This window comes from Lithobates pipiens, unplaced genomic scaffold, assembly GCF_037356315.1.
Source record: "Lithobates pipiens isolate NorthernLeopardFrog02 unplaced genomic scaffold, aLitPip1_a1.2 Scaffold_8, whole genome shotgun sequence".
Classification (NCBI taxonomy): Eukaryota; Metazoa; Chordata; class Amphibia; order Anura; family Ranidae; genus Lithobates; species Lithobates pipiens.
In genome coordinates this window covers 451,200,779-451,210,103 of record NW_027507903.1, presented here as the reverse complement: position 1 = coordinate 451,210,103, position 9,325 = coordinate 451,200,779, and the positions used below count along the sequence as shown (strand labels likewise).

General features: G+C 44.4%; 1 protein-coding gene across 2 annotated transcripts in view; it reads right to left on the bottom strand.

The window, feature by feature from the left end:
• Positions 1–9,325, bottom strand: part of SGCD (sarcoglycan delta) — a 1,108,439-nt gene that overhangs the window by 1,013,822 nt on the left and 85,292 nt on the right. The gene's annotated exons all lie outside the window — the stretch shown is intronic.

The following is a 9,325-nucleotide window of genomic DNA, read 5'->3' as shown; positions in this document are numbered from 1 at the left end:
TGCAGGAGTGAAATACATAAGATATGCACAATGGGGCTAAATGATGTCTGAAATCAATAAGACATTACTAGGATTATGTATTTATATTTAGCCCTTTGTAGAGAGATGGTACAATAGATTCCTATTCGCTAACATTTGGGTGCAGCCAGGCTTTAAATGTTAAGTGTTTTCAATGAAACACAAACAGGGCATTGTATGGTTAGGACAATCAAGGTGAAAGTCAAAAATGCTAAACAAAGAATATAACACTGAAAAGGGCAACAAACTTACAAAGAAAGCTCTTTGCTATTGCCAGTCATTATATCCTCATCTTCCAGGCTTTAACTTGAACTTTTATAATAAAAAAGGGTCAATTGGGGAAGTAGTCAAAGCTTTAATTGATTCCTGGAATTGTTGATGTTTTAGAAATAAGCAATTCAGTGTCCAGTTTACTAAGAAGTAAAAGGTATAACAAAGGGTTTTTTTGCTCGCAGTTGTAAATGACAGGATCGAATAGAGAAAAATCAAACAGTACAAGTGGGAAACAACGGGAGACTGATAGAAAGAACCAGGAGATGTAGGAAAAAGAGAATCTAAAACAAATGCTGGAGGAATTATATATGCTGTAAAGAATATACCTACCTTCCTTCGTTCCAGGTGTGCTGTTGGGGTGATTATCCTCATGTGGCAGGTGCTTTTCCAATGAGTTGCGCAAATTCAAATAGTATTTTTTTATGCATGGCAGCCAACTTTTATTGAACAAAATGGAAAGTTCATATAAACATCAGTTGCCCATGCACGGGTTCTTCCACATCAGCTGTTAATTAAAATGCTGAGCTGCCCGGCTTCCCCGTCAACAGCACCGCTGCTCTTCTTACCAGTCCCTCTAACTGTATTGTCTAGCTCTCCTGGTTCTGTCTGCTCCCTCAGCCTGTGGTTGCAGTGCCCACTCCTGGTCTTTGGGTAGGTGTTCTTCTGACACCCTGAAAGGAGCCGACTTGACTCCTGGGACAAGACCTGTGTCCTGGCTACTGGCCGGGGCACCTCAACCCCTGGTTGAGACCTCCTGTCTCCAAAATGGGAGCTCTGAGGCTCCTTCAGGCTTGGGTATATAACGGCCCTGCACATCTGTGTACCCACACAGGCTGCGGGCATCCATTAAAACCAAAACACAGGATTGAAGGTTCTGTCCCACCCAAGACAATTTGTAACCTTCAAGCTCCAGATCCCAATTAAGGTTTACAGAAGCCAAAGAAAGCTAAAACTTTCTCTGCTCAGAAATGATAGCCTGGAACCTTTAACGTAAATCCTGTATTATTTTCTCCTACATTTTCATAGTGGTAGGGCCTCACACTGTCACAAAGGGCAAGCTTCTACTTCTCTCCTCTTTTGGAGGCTGGTTTCCAGGCCTTGGAATGGCACTGTATTTTAGTGAGACTAGTGCTGTTGTAATTCAAAGGTCTTCTTTTGAGATGATAGCAGAAAATGTGTAAAACAACTCCTTTTTGCAGTTCCAGTATAGTATGATTTGCAAAAACACCCAAGAACATTGGGTGATTTTCCACCATTTTCCTAAAGATAGACTGAGCCCCTGTTGAGGTCTCCACCTGGTGAGGTCCTCACCACTGTTAAAGGCCAATGTAAATATGTTGGCAGCCCAGCCTGTGCTGGGCATTTAATCTGCTCTACTAATCTGCCTCAAAGTAAACCTGGGAAATTCAAATGGGGAAAGATGTGGACGTAGGAAGGAAAGAAAGACAAAGCCAGCAGAAAACAGGGAAGGTGGAAGGAAAGTAGGGAGAGAGAAAGAAAGAAAGAAAGAAAGAAAGAAAGAAAGAAAGAAAGAAAGAAAGAAAGAAAGAAAGAAAGAAAGAAAGAAAGAAAGAAAGAAAGAAAAATGACAGAAGGAAGGAAGAATAAATATATGACAAATAGTATGGTAAGTTCTTTAGATTCCTGGTCTGCATTCTAGTCACACATCCTACTGGGAAGTTGTCTTTCACTTGTCTATTTTGAGGAATATTAATGCATCTGAGGACTCTCCGCACAGAAACGACTTTGCTGTTTAACTGTGATCACTAGGTAGGGGCACTCAGCATGCAACGCATGGAACTGCCTTCCCTCTGCCAGCCATAAATGCATAACAAAACCAGCATGTGTCATAAACTTCAAGACCGCCAGGCTGTTAGGTTCACATCTGCAATGTGTTTTACATTCACGCTGAATTCTAGAACTGCTGTAAAACACAATAAAGATAAATGCATTTGCTAAACTGTAACTTGTGTAATTTGGATTACTGATGTCATTAAGCTCCATTTGTTGTTATGCTAAATATGTTTTAGACACTTAAGAACACTAGGGGGCAGCACTTCCAGACAGCAATTGTGTAAAGTGCATTGAAATTAAAAAAATCATAGATGTTCCATAAGTGAATATAAAGTTTATGTTGCTTTTTAAAAAAAACATCAGACTTTTATGATTTTCAATTCTTGTTTGATTAAAATGGAAATAAACACAAAAATAGAAATGTAGTATATCACGGTTTACCAATCATTATATGCAGTGGCTGTATTTGTTTTATTTTTTTAGGTCCCCCCCCCCCCTCTGTTTTCACGTGGGGATCTGGTCAGTAACACCCCTTATGTATTAAACAGACGCCACTCTGGATGAAGGAGCTCAAGGGGCAGATTTGGACAGTAGCATTGCCAGTCTAGGGGGAGGGGAATGTTAGAAGTACTAGTGGATTTAAATCCAGTAACAAATCGAAGCTGAACACCAGCTAATACTTTATAATCAGTTACAGCAAACAGTTTTGTTTTTTTTTCCTTTTAGGTTTTACATAAATAAATAAAAGCTGGTCATTTTAAGCATCCCTGTCAGTGTTAAATGGTCTGTCTCTTTCTTGTAACTGCAAGAGAGCTTTTCTGTTGAAAAACAACAGACTTATTGGCTTGATCACACAATGAAAAGCTTAAAAAAAGGACACTAAAACAATAAATCCTGCATTGTCCTTTTTATCCCTGCTGCTCGTCTACTGCATTTCACATCCTGCACTGCAATCTTTTTTTACATTGTCATTGGAAGATGGCTGTCTCTTTCAGGACCTTGCACTTGAACACCTGATAAACGATGATCATTCTGGCACTGTTGGGAAGCCTAGGATATAAACAAAAAAAGTCAGTGCTACTACCCATACATCACATAGATTGCAGAGCTCCCAGGTGCTTGATCCACAGTCGTTGGCTGAGTAGGGAAATGAGGAAAAGATGATCCGCACTCTGATGATTGCTCTTACAAAATGTAGTATTTATTAACAAGCCACAGTGACCAAACACAAATAGGAAAGGTTGACGCGTTTCAGACTATAAGGCCTTAGTCATAACCACCGACTTATTTGTGTTTGGTCACTGTGGCTGGTTAATAAATACTACATTTTTTAAGAGCAAACATCGAAGTGCAGATCATCTTTTCCTCACTGTTGGGAAGCCTCCCAGTGCCTCCTGGGAATTGGTGATGTCAGTATACCAGATGGTTGCAGAAGGAGGCTTCACATCATTCTTGCCTAGCCACTTGGCATCCGCCCAATAGCAGTTTTACAGCTACAGGGCAGTGGCTGTGTGCAGGATCAGATATATATATATATATATATATATATATATATATATATATATATATATATATATATATATATATACACACACGTGATTCCGCACGTCTGAGTAGCGGGCACGAATGCTTGCCACACTGGGGGCTTGCTGATCAGCGGGTACCACGGGCTCGATGTCTGCCGGCACCCACTGATCATTCGTTAAACACAGGCTGAACAGCAGTCTGCCTATGTAAGCAAGGCAGATTGCCATTCTGACAGTACAGAAGGCATGGATTGTGTGTTGCTGCAAAGGGACATGGATCCATGCTTTCCCTTAGTAAAATACCCCCCACACAGTGCACAAACACTAGGCACACAGTTAACCCTTTGATCAACCCCTTCCCAGCCAGTGTCATTAGTACAGTGACAGTAAATATTTTTAGCACTGATCACTGTATTACCGTCACTGGTCCCCAAAAAGTGTCAAAAGTGTCAGGATTTGTCCGACGCAATAGTCCGCAATTTGTCCCGCTATAAGTCGCCATTACTAAAAAAAATTAAATTCCATAAATATATCCCATAGATTGTAGACACTAACTTTTGTGCAAGCCAATAAAAAAGTAGGAGAATACACATCAGCCTAAATCAGGAGGTGGTCAGAGACTGGGGACATGGTACAGGAGGTGGTCAGAGGCTGGGGACATGGTACAGGAGGTGGTCAGAGGCTGGGGACATGGTACAGGAGGTGGTCAGAGGCTGGGGACATGGTACAGGAGGTGGTCAGAGGCTGGGGACATGGTACAGGAGGTGGTCAGAGGCTGGGGACATGGTACAGGAGGTGGTCAGAGGCTGGGGACATGGTACAGGAGATGGTCAGAGACAGAGAACATGGTACAGGAGATGGTCAGAGACAGAGAACATGGTACAGGAGATGGTCAGAGACTGGCGACACGGTACAGGAGATGGTCAGAGACTGGCGACACGGTACAGGAGGTGGTCAGAGACTGGCGACACGGTACTGGAGGTGGTCAGAGACTGGCGACACGGTACAGGAGGTGGTCAGAGACTGGCGACACGGTACAGGAGGTGGTCAGAGACTGGCGACACGGTACAGGAGGTGGTCAGAGACTGGCGACACGGTACTGGAGCTGGTCAGAGACTGGCGACACGGTACAGGAGGTGGTCAGAGACTGGCGACACGGTACAGGAGGTGGTCAGAGACTGGCGACACGGTACAGGAGGTGGTCAGAGACTGGCGACACGGTACAAGAGGTGGTCAGAGACTGGCGACACGGTACAGGAGGTGGTCAGAGACTGGCGACACGGTACAGGAGGTGGTCAGAGACTGGCGACACGGTACAGGAGGTGGTCAGAGACTGGCGACACGGTACAGGAGGTGGTCAGAGACTGGCGACACGGTACAGGAGGTGGTCAGAGACTGGCAACACGGTACAGGAGGTGGTCAGAGACTGGCAACACGGTACAGGAGGTGGTCAGAGACTGGCGACCTGGTACAGGAGGTGGTCAGAGACTGGCGACCTGGTACAGGAGGTGGTCAGAGACTGGCGACCTGATAAAAGAGATAAGTGCAGCCAGTGTTGCCCCCAGTGATGCAGCCAGTGTTGCCCCCAGTGATGCAGCCAGTGTTGCCCCCAGTGATGCAGCCAGTGTTGCCCCCTGTAATGCAGCCAGTGTTGCCCCCTGTGATGCAGCCAGTGTTGCCCCCTGTGATGCAGCCAGTGTTGCCCCCTGTGATGCAGCCAGTGTTGCCCCCTGTGATGCAGCCAGTGTTGCCCCCTGTGATGCAGCCAGTGTTTCCCTCTGTGATGCAGACAGTGTTGCCCCCTCCCCACCCCTGGTGCCTCCCATGATGGGGGTGAATAGCGCAGGACTGATGCAGCCAGCGATGTCCCTCTGCAGTGAAGAGAGCCGTTTGGTTGAATAGAGCGCCGGGAACATCACAGCTTTAATTTCAATAGCTGTGTGTTCCCCGTCGTGCGCCGTCACACACAGCCCCTCCCCCTTGTCCAGGCACTTTGATAGACAGATCACCCGTCCAATCTGGACAGGTGATCTGTCTATCAAAGTTCCCCGGACAAGGGGGAGGGGGTGTGTGTGACGGCGCACGACGGGGAACACACAGCTATTAGCTGTGATGTTCCCGGCGCTCTATTCAACCAAACGGCTCTCTTCACTGCAGAGGGACATCACTGGCTGCATCAGTCCTGCGCTATTCACCCCCATCATGGGAGGCACCAGGGGCGGGGCGGGTGCGGAGTTCTGCCCCAGGCCCCGCCCCATTTTCGGCTCAATTATCTGCCGTTTTTTCCTTTCGGCAAATTGCCGAAAAGGGCATTTTCGGCCGATATGTTTCGGCGGCCGAAATTTCGGTGCATCCCTAATTTTTTCGATTGTTTTTATAGCAGAAAGTAAAAAATATTGTTGTTTTTTTCAAAATTGCCCATCTTTTTTGTTTATAGAGCAAAAACAAAAACAAAAAAATGCAGAGGTGAGTAAATACCACCAAAAGAAAACTCTATTTGTGGGGAAAAAAAAGGACATACAATATATACTTGAGCATAAGCTGATTTTTTCAGCACCTTTTTTATGCTGTAAAAGCCCCCCTTGGCTTATACTCGAGTGAGGGTGCAGTCTCACTGTGCCCATCTGCTGCTGTACCTTTGATAACCAAAACAGCAGGTGTCTCCTGCTGTGTCATGCAGTCTGTTTGGCGTCCGTCCATTGTAACAAAGCCCCGCCTCCTCCTCGTCCGTGATAGAGGGAACACTGATACAATGCTGGGAAACTGAAACAGTGTTCCGTCTATCACGGACGAGGAGGAAGTGGGGCTTTGTTACAATGGACTGCCTCTGAACAGACTGCATGACACAGCGGGAGACACCCGCTGTTTTGGTTATCAAAGGTACAGCTGCAGATGGGCACAGTGAGGGTACAGATGGGCACAGTGAGGCAGCAGATGGGCACTGATGATACAGGTGGGCACAGTGAAGCTGCAGATGGGCACAGTGAGGCTGCAGATGGGCATTGTTTACCCAGTAGCTGCTGCATTTCCCACCCTAGGCTTATACTCAAGTCAATAGGTTTTCCCATTTTTTTGTGGTAAAATTAGGTGCCTTAGCTTATATTCGGGTTGGCTTATACCCGAGTATACAGGTTACATTTAAATTTGGGTAGTGTCACACGACCGCACAATTGTCAGTTAAAGCAACGCAGTGCCGCAAAAAAAGGGCCCGATCATGGATGGGGTAGATCATGGACAGGGTAAATCTTCCAGAGTTGAAGTGGCTAGAATGGTGGCAAAGGGCAGCTTGACCATGATTTAAAAAAAAAAGTAAATAACTTTATTTTTTATTTTTTTTAAGTGTGCTTTTTGATGTTGAGTGGGGTGGGGGAAACACTTTCAGAGGAAACAGCTTGGCTCAATAGTCATGCCCTTGTAATTTAATTTGTGGCGGTCAGAGAGTCATCAGCCCCATGTAATTATCTTAGAATTTACATAAGGGCTTTAACTACTAACTCCGGCAAAGAAATGGGGCCAAGGGGAGCAAATGGGAGGTAAGTATAAGAAGCGTGTGTGTGTGTGTGTGTGTCTCCCTAAATATAATGAAGAAAATGACAAATGACAAATATATTGTAGGTCAGGGATATGCAATTAGTGGACCTCCAGCTGTTGCAGAACTACAAGTTCCATGAGGCATAGCAAGACTCTGACAGCCACAAGCATGACACCCAGAGGCAGAGGCATGATGGGACTTTTTGGGTAGTTTTGCAATAGCTGGAGGTCCTCTAATTGCATATCCCTGTTATAGGTGATACAAGTAATGCAATCTCTGCCATGCTTCCACAAGTAATATTGTGCATTAGACTGTGAGGGAACAGATCATGTTCACAACAAGGGACAGCTTTCTAGAAGATGTTTTTCTGTGATTTACTCACATCTCCTAACTGTCGGAGACCTCTACATATTCCCCTGTAGCAGTGCCGATAAGTGGAACAGCTCTCAGCTTAAGCATCCGAGTGACAAGGAATCCCCAAGGACCTTGACAAGAAGGCCTCTTCGCTCCCATCATCTCCAAAACATCAACTGTCTGTCTGCGCCATGATGACATGGTCACTTAGACTGGACTGCTGTTAACCACTTAGAGCGAATACCACTTGGCAGCTTCTGCAGGAGTTACAGGAAAATGGAGAGAAAGAACATCACCTTTGGAACTTTTGGGAACAATTGCAGTACAGCCAAATAATTACATCTGCAGTATTGCTACACAAGAGATAGAATCACTACACTGCCGAGATCAAAGAACAAAATGGCTGTTGTCATATCAATGTCAGTAAAAATCACTGGATTTTAGCAATAAAAATGATCTAAAAGAATCGTATCTGTGTTGCCCAATAACAATTGAGATTACTTGTGTAGATTATTCATATTGTGGAATAGAAAAGCAAAATCCCTTATAAAGTGTTACTAAACCCAGGACCCTGCATTCACTATATGTGGTCTCCCACATTACACAAACCATTGAAATGCAATCATTTTAGTAAATATAAACTGATCAATAACTTTTCTCATCAGCAGTATATATAGCAGTCTTATGATTTGTATCAGTGTCAAGTTAAAGCTTGTTGTCCAGAAATGTTCCACCTGCTGGTGGTGCTGGCGGACCTTTGGGTTGCAGTACTGATGTCCACCAGTGGGTGTCTCCTAGCAGTCTGGAACTGTCAGGAAAGGTTTCACCTGGTGTCACTATCTGATCCTTGGGCTGCAGTACTGGCGTCCACCAGCAGGTGTTTCCCGGCAGTGTGGAGCCAACATTATCTCCTGTGATCAGGCGTCACCTGAGCCTGATTGCAGGAGATGTGTATTAAAACCACTAACAAGACTGCATTGATGGGCATTTAAATGTAAGTTTTTTTCCTTAAAATTCCCTACTAAACTTGGGATCCGTGTTATACGCTGACGCATGTTATACACCGATAAATACGGTACTTTAATAAATTACTCTATTTTCACTTTACATGTGTTTGGTTTCCTCTGTTGCTGTCCACGCAGTTCTGATCACACCTGATTCATGACACTTGTAGGAGGAGTATTTCATTTCACTCTGACTGTCCTATAGAGGCTGTAGGACCCCTGACCCTCTGTCTGGAAAGTACTGATTGGCCCTGTGCTGATCACATGCACCCTTCTAAGAAAAAAAAAAACTCTCTAACAATACACACCAAACTGAGCGTGTGCAGAGTGACTCCAAAGGCTCTGCCTTATCAGGAGATGGTTTGGGGACAGTGGAAGAAGGGAAGGATCAAAGAAGACAGGATGAAGCAGCCTTTTTACACAATGCAGAGGATTAACCCCTTAGGTTCGATAGTGAGTATAGCATGCCTCACTGCATATACAGATTGATTTGACTGTTGTGGGTTTAGTAACACTTTATTAAGCAACAGAGGCACTTTTCAGATATTCAGAGGCTTTTAATGTCTCGGCTACATTATAAATAGAAAGAATGTACAATGGTTTTGGACATATTTTGTTTATTTATTATGATCAGGATTGTGATCAAGATGAAATAATAAATGAAAGGTAAATATAAAAGATTACATATAAATTATTTTGTCGTTTGAAATCCAGCTGATATGTGAAGCTATAACTTGTTTGCCTGATTATTCTTAGCTGCTGTTAAAACGTCTTAATAGACTGAGAACAAATGGGGGGTAGACTCCAGCTACTCTTGTGTATCA